This window comes from Aegilops tauschii, chromosome 2 (genome assembly GCF_002575655.3).
Source record: "Aegilops tauschii subsp. strangulata cultivar AL8/78 chromosome 2, Aet v6.0, whole genome shotgun sequence".
NCBI classification, from domain to species: domain Eukaryota; kingdom Viridiplantae; phylum Streptophyta; class Magnoliopsida; order Poales; family Poaceae; genus Aegilops; species Aegilops tauschii.
This window is the reverse complement of record NC_053036.3, coordinates 605,333,328-605,339,327: the sequence shown is the minus strand read 5'-3', so window position 1 is coordinate 605,339,327 and position 6,000 is coordinate 605,333,328.

The window sequence follows — 6,000 nt, the reverse complement described above, 5'->3', positions numbered from 1 at the left end:
TCAAATCATGTCAATCCAACGACCTAGACTGCTTCAATGTCGAGCGCTCAACACGTTTAGCGTGTAGTTAATTTTATGCCAAATATAGTGCTAATCAAATAATAACACGCAAATAATATCCTACTTAATATCCGCATGCACTAAATATACTTTCAAATTAACGTGCATTGCACGTACACATTGACTATGCAATAAAGTGACCATGTGAGATTAAATGGGGGCCTCTCTAGGGATTTTGTTCCCTCACGAGGTCTCAGGCAAGGAGACCCCCTGTCCCCGTATCTGTTTTTATTTTGTGTTGAAGGCTTTTCAGCGATGTTGAGGAAGGCACAAGCAAAAGGAGGCATCAAAGGTGTTGGTTTTGGGAGCACTGGCCCCCAAGTCACGCATCTTTTGTTTGCAGATGATAGTATTGTGTTCCTGCAGGGTACGCCAGAAAATGTCGAGGTTCTAAAGGGCATCTTGTGTAGATATGAGGCATCATCGGGGCAAAAAGTGAACCTCCAAAAGTCGTCCATATTCTTCAGGAAAGGATGTGGACAGCAACAAAAAGATGTGCTCAAACAGGCCATAGGGATTGAACAAGAAGCCCTTAACGAGAAATATCTGGGATTACCAACGGTGGTTGGGAGATCTAAGGATGGCACGTTCAGATATGTCACGGAATGCTCAAAAGGAAAGGTAACGGGTTGGAAAGGGCAGGGCTTATCGAAGAAGGCTCGGGAAGTTCTTGTGAAATCGGTCCTTCAGGCTACACCTACTCTGACTATGAGTTGTTTTCACCTCTCGAAGAAGATGTGCCGGAACTTGACTTCAATCTCTTCAAAATTCTGGTGGGGTGCAATGAATGGTGAGAGGAAAGTGCATTGGATTGCCTGGGATAAGATGTGTCAATCCAAACGCACAGGTTTCAACCAAGCTTTATTGGCAAAACAGGCATGGAGGATATTGCAGGCGCCGATGTCTCTTTGTGCTAGGGTTCTTCAGGCCCGTTATTTCAGTGATAGCTCCATCATGAGTGCCACTTGCCCATCGGGTGGATCCTATACTTTCAGGAGCATACTACATGGAAGAGACCTGTTGAGGGAGGGTATCATTTGGCGTATTGGGGATGGCTCGGAGGTGAATATTCATCACGAGCCATGGATCCCACGTCAGGGGAGTCTGCTGCCACTGGGCGCAGTCTTCGTCCCGGGCGTGCAGAAGGTCGCTGACCTGCTGGACACCACCGGCGCCATATGGGATGAAACGAAGATCCAAGCAATGTTTTCTGTGGATGATGCCAACGATATAAAACAGATTTCTGTTGGAGGCCCGGGCTGCCAAGATTATATGGCATGGAACTTTACAAAAAATGGTGTCTTCAACGTGAAATTAGCCTACCATCTGCGGATGGCTTTGAACGCAGCAAACAAAGGAAGGCCGGGGCCATCCTCGGCTGTTCTGACTCACCGGGGCTAGGTGTCTATGTGGGATACATCGGCCCCGGGGAAAGCAAAAATCCACATGTGGCGGTTGATGAAAAACGGGCTTGCTACGGGAGCAGAATTACTTCGACGGCGAATCAAGGGGGGTGTGTTCTATGCGGCTTGTGGGCGCGAAGAAACCAGCTACCATTGTTTTTGGGGATGCCCACATTCGATGTGTTTTTGGACGCGGTTCAGCTCGGAGTTGGGAGTCTCGGTGGCATACCCACCACGCAACATTGACTCCCAGAGCAAGCTGGCTAGCTGGTTACTGGAGTGGTTTGCACAAGCTCAAGATATCGAGAAATCAGCAATGATACAAGCAGTGTATGGTCTGTGGCTAGCGCGTAATGAGGCGAGAGATGGACGGAAGATTGCTGAGGCACATGAAATAGCACGCACTGTGACTGCTCTTGTTAAAGAATGGGATGAGATCCATTCGAGGGAGGCGACGCCGAAGGTACCAAAGGAAAAAGCTGCATGGGAAGCACCTGACGATGGCTGGATCAAAGCCAATACGGACGGTTCGGTGTCCAAAACGCGCGACAGGGGGGTTGCTGGTGTCGTCCTGCGTGATCATGAAGGTGCGTTCCGAGCAGCCTCCTGCCATTTCTTTGCATCAGCGACCGACCCGGAGGTGATGGAACTTATGGCGTGCAAGAAGGCAATCGAGTTGGCAAGGAGCATTGGCGTCCTGAAGCTCCATCTCGAGTTCGACTCGGCAAGTGTGGTGGCCATGCTCACTAATCAGGAAAAGAACCTCTCTGCGTCCGGACCAACTGTCGAGGAAATCAAGGCGAAGCTGAAGAATTTTCATGCCTTCAGAGTTTCGTGGGTTAGCCGTAGCGCAAACGCCGCTGCTGATAGGTTAGCAAAGGTGGGAATGGAAGATGAAATAAGTTCTGTATGGCTCTCTTCACCACCAGATTGCATTTTAAGCATTGTATCGGATGAGATTCCGGCACTCGTTTAATTAATAAAAGTGGCAAAGCGTTACCCTCAAAAAAAAAAGTGACCATGTTTACGCCTTAAAAAAATTTGTACGTAAGATACATGCATGTGACCGTTGGGCCACGCTCCTTGCGATCAGACGGCTATGCACATCGCGAACAGACGGCCACGCACGTGGTTTATGCAATCTTTGGATCAGTCGGCTTAATTTGATCCATTTCCAACTAATAAATAAGAAATATCAAATCAGTTCAATAGTTTCCGTTTTTGAAAGGTCTAATGTTGATGCCATTTTTTTGGCCGGCGGAGAAAAGGAATCAATTGATCACCTGCCTAATTAACATGCAATCACTAATCATCTTGTAGCACCAACTTAATTACCGGCTTCCAAGTATACTACTACTACTACTAATCCCGCTCAAAAAGAAACGGTATACCACTGATCTCTCGCCAATCAAATCTGCAATTCCTGTAAAAAAATCCTTACTTACCAGTTTTGAAACACACTGCCCGCTATTAATACTGCCCTTAGAAGAAGATCGAGTTAGGAATTAGGAACTTAGGAAACAAACAACCAATCAAAATCAATGGTGTGCACCATGTGTCGCGCCCTTTTGCTCCTTTGCCTCTTCCTGATCCTGACACAGCTGGCGTGTGGGTACACCGACGGCGGGTTCAGCGTGGAGCTCATCCACCGGGACTCCCCCAGGTCGCCATTCCACGACCCGTCGCTCACCCCGCACGGCCGCGTGCTTGCGGCCGTGCGGCGCTCGTACGCCGGCTCAGGCTCTCCTGACCCTGACGGCGCGGTGTCGGAGGTGATCTCAGGCACGTTCCAATTCTTCATGTACGTCAACGTCGGCACGCCGCGCACCCGGATGCTGGCCCTCGTCGACACCGGCAGCGACCTCGTGTGGCTCAGATGCACCAACGGTTCTGCTTCTCCGGCACCACCGCCGCCAGCAGCAGCAGTCGGCGGGATGAGCAGCGTGTTCGACCTGTCCTCCTCGTCGACCTACGGCCGCGTGGGCTGCCAGTCCGACTCGTGCCACTCGGTCCACGGCACCTTCTGCGACGCCACCTCCTTGTGCCAGTACAACTACTCGTACGCTGTGTTTTGAATTTCGGCCGAGAAAAACAGATTTCGGCCGAATTTCGTTCATCTCGGCCAGGGCGAAAAATACCTTCCGGCAAAAAAATGGATTTTGGTCAAAATTTGGTCAAATTTTGGTCAAATTTTGGCCGAAATTTTTAAAAATGGCCGAAATTCGGCCATCTCGGTCTGGGGCGAAAAATTTCACAAACCGAAAGTCAAAACCTTGTCGTACGTGGGCGGCTCAAGCAGTAGCGGCCACGTCTCCACCGAGACCTTCACCTTCGACGACGCTCCCGGTGGCGAGCGCGCGCAGCTGCAAGTGCCCAGAGTCAACTTCGGCTGCGCCACCACCGCCAACTTCCCTGGTTACGGCATGGTAGGCCTCTCGGATGGGAAATCTTCCCTGATCAACCAGATGAGCGCGGCGACGTCGCTCGGCCGGTGGTTCTCCTACTGCCTTGCGCCCTACTTAAGCGACGCGTCCTCCGCGCTCAATTTCGGGTCCCGCGCCACCGTGACGGGGCCGGGCGCGGTGACCACGCCGATGGTCCACTCCCCCGTGCACGTGGAGGCTTCCTACACCGTCGAAATCGTGGCCGTCAGGGTTGAGAACTCGGTCAAGCTGCCGAATTCGAAGCGGTCCCCCGTCATCGTCGACTCCGGGTCGATGCTGACGTCCCTCGACGGGGAGCTGCTGGACCCCATCGTGGAGGCGCTCGCCCGGAGCATCAAGCTCCCGCGCAAGCAGTCGCCCAACCCGGAGCTGTTTTCGGTGTGCTACGAGGCGGACGGCATGAAGGCGCTGGGGAAGGTTTTCCCGGACGTCACCCTGGAGCTGGGCGGGGGCGCCTTGGTCACGCTAAGGCAGAGAACATGTTCATGGACCTTCTGCTACAGACCGTGTGCTTGACTGCTTGGCCATCGTGCCGGTGACGTATGAGGGTTCGGTTCCGACGATCGGCAGCGTCATGCAGCACAACATGCATGTCGGCTACGACCTCGACAAGCGCACCATCACCTTCGCCCCTGCCGACTGCGCCACCTCTTACCTCTCTCCTCCCGCCTCTGTTGTGTAGCTGGCTAGCTAAAGCTAATCGCCAGGTAGTAATAATCACTAGGTTTAGGGTTTTTTTAAGAGTGGAAAAAGAAACAAACTCTTCAATGAAGGACCTTTTTTTTTTAGGGAAACAATGAAGTAGCTTTTGAACACTCCAAACCGAATCAGGATAAGAAGGTGAATAATAGATCAAGAAATCAAATCCAAAAAAAAAGGTACAAGAACAAGGACAAGAAGCAAACAATCTAACATTTCCATTATTACAAACAGAGATTACCAGCAGGTCAAAAATCCTCCCTGTAACATCCAAATTCTGAAAGAATACTCCATATGTCGAAAAGTGAGTCTACATAGAAACAACGGATTTGTTATTTCACATCTAGATGTGAAATAGCTAACTCGCATCTTACTTTCTAACCATACGATTTAGACACCAAAGATTCGTGTTCTTTTGTCTTTTTTTGTCTTTTGGCGTTGCCTCTGTAGTTCTATATCCATTGAAAGATGTTGATTTCCTCAATATGGTTTACGGTTTTGACTAATTAACTATGTATATTTGTGTGTAGCTGAGTTATCAGGCCACAAGTTTGTTTTGACTTGTAATTACTAATTATACAGAGTTAGAAAACATGTAGAGAGTATAGTATAGTTTGCTTCTTCCTTCTCTTTGTAAAGTGTATTGTGTGGAAAGTAAACAGCTTTCAGAATTTGAGCACTAAGAGAATTTTCGTCATTCATTATTCTCCATGCTTGCCTCGCAAGTAGAGCTAAGTTGAAGATTTCCAAATCACGGAATCCAAGTCCTCCAAGTGTTTTGGTTGTGTCATAGTATCCCAGGCAACCCAACTCGGTTTTCGCTTGCCTTGCTTACTCCCCCACCAAAACTGCCTAATGATAGAAGATATATTGTCACATAAACTCTTTGGTAGACGGAAACATGACATAGAGTAAACCGGGATTTGCTTGTCGCTAGTTGCTGCTACTATGCTAATCGGCCTGGGCCAGCCCGCGAGTAAACTCGAGCGATCGTCTCCAGCGAGCGAGCATACGTGAGGTTTTTTTCTGGTGCGACTGTAAGCCAAACCTTGAAAGCATCAAGGAAGGAACACAAAGTCCTCACATCACATTCATAAGGAAAACTAGTAAGTGTGCACGTGTACGTGTTGATCAATTGACATTTTCATAAAAAAGCCAGTACAAGATGGGTAATCGAACGTACACAATAAGTCTAGTCACATTTTTTGTAATGCTACTCCTTTAATTCTTCTATCCAAACAAACTACCATATGTCCTGGGATAACCACCATATGCACATCCATGTGACAATAGCTTGCACCTTTCAACTGGCATGATTCTTAGTTGGTCTCTGCTGGACAGCAACGAGAACAGCTTTGGACTTCAAAATAATTCGGTTTTTGTTGGTGCACCAC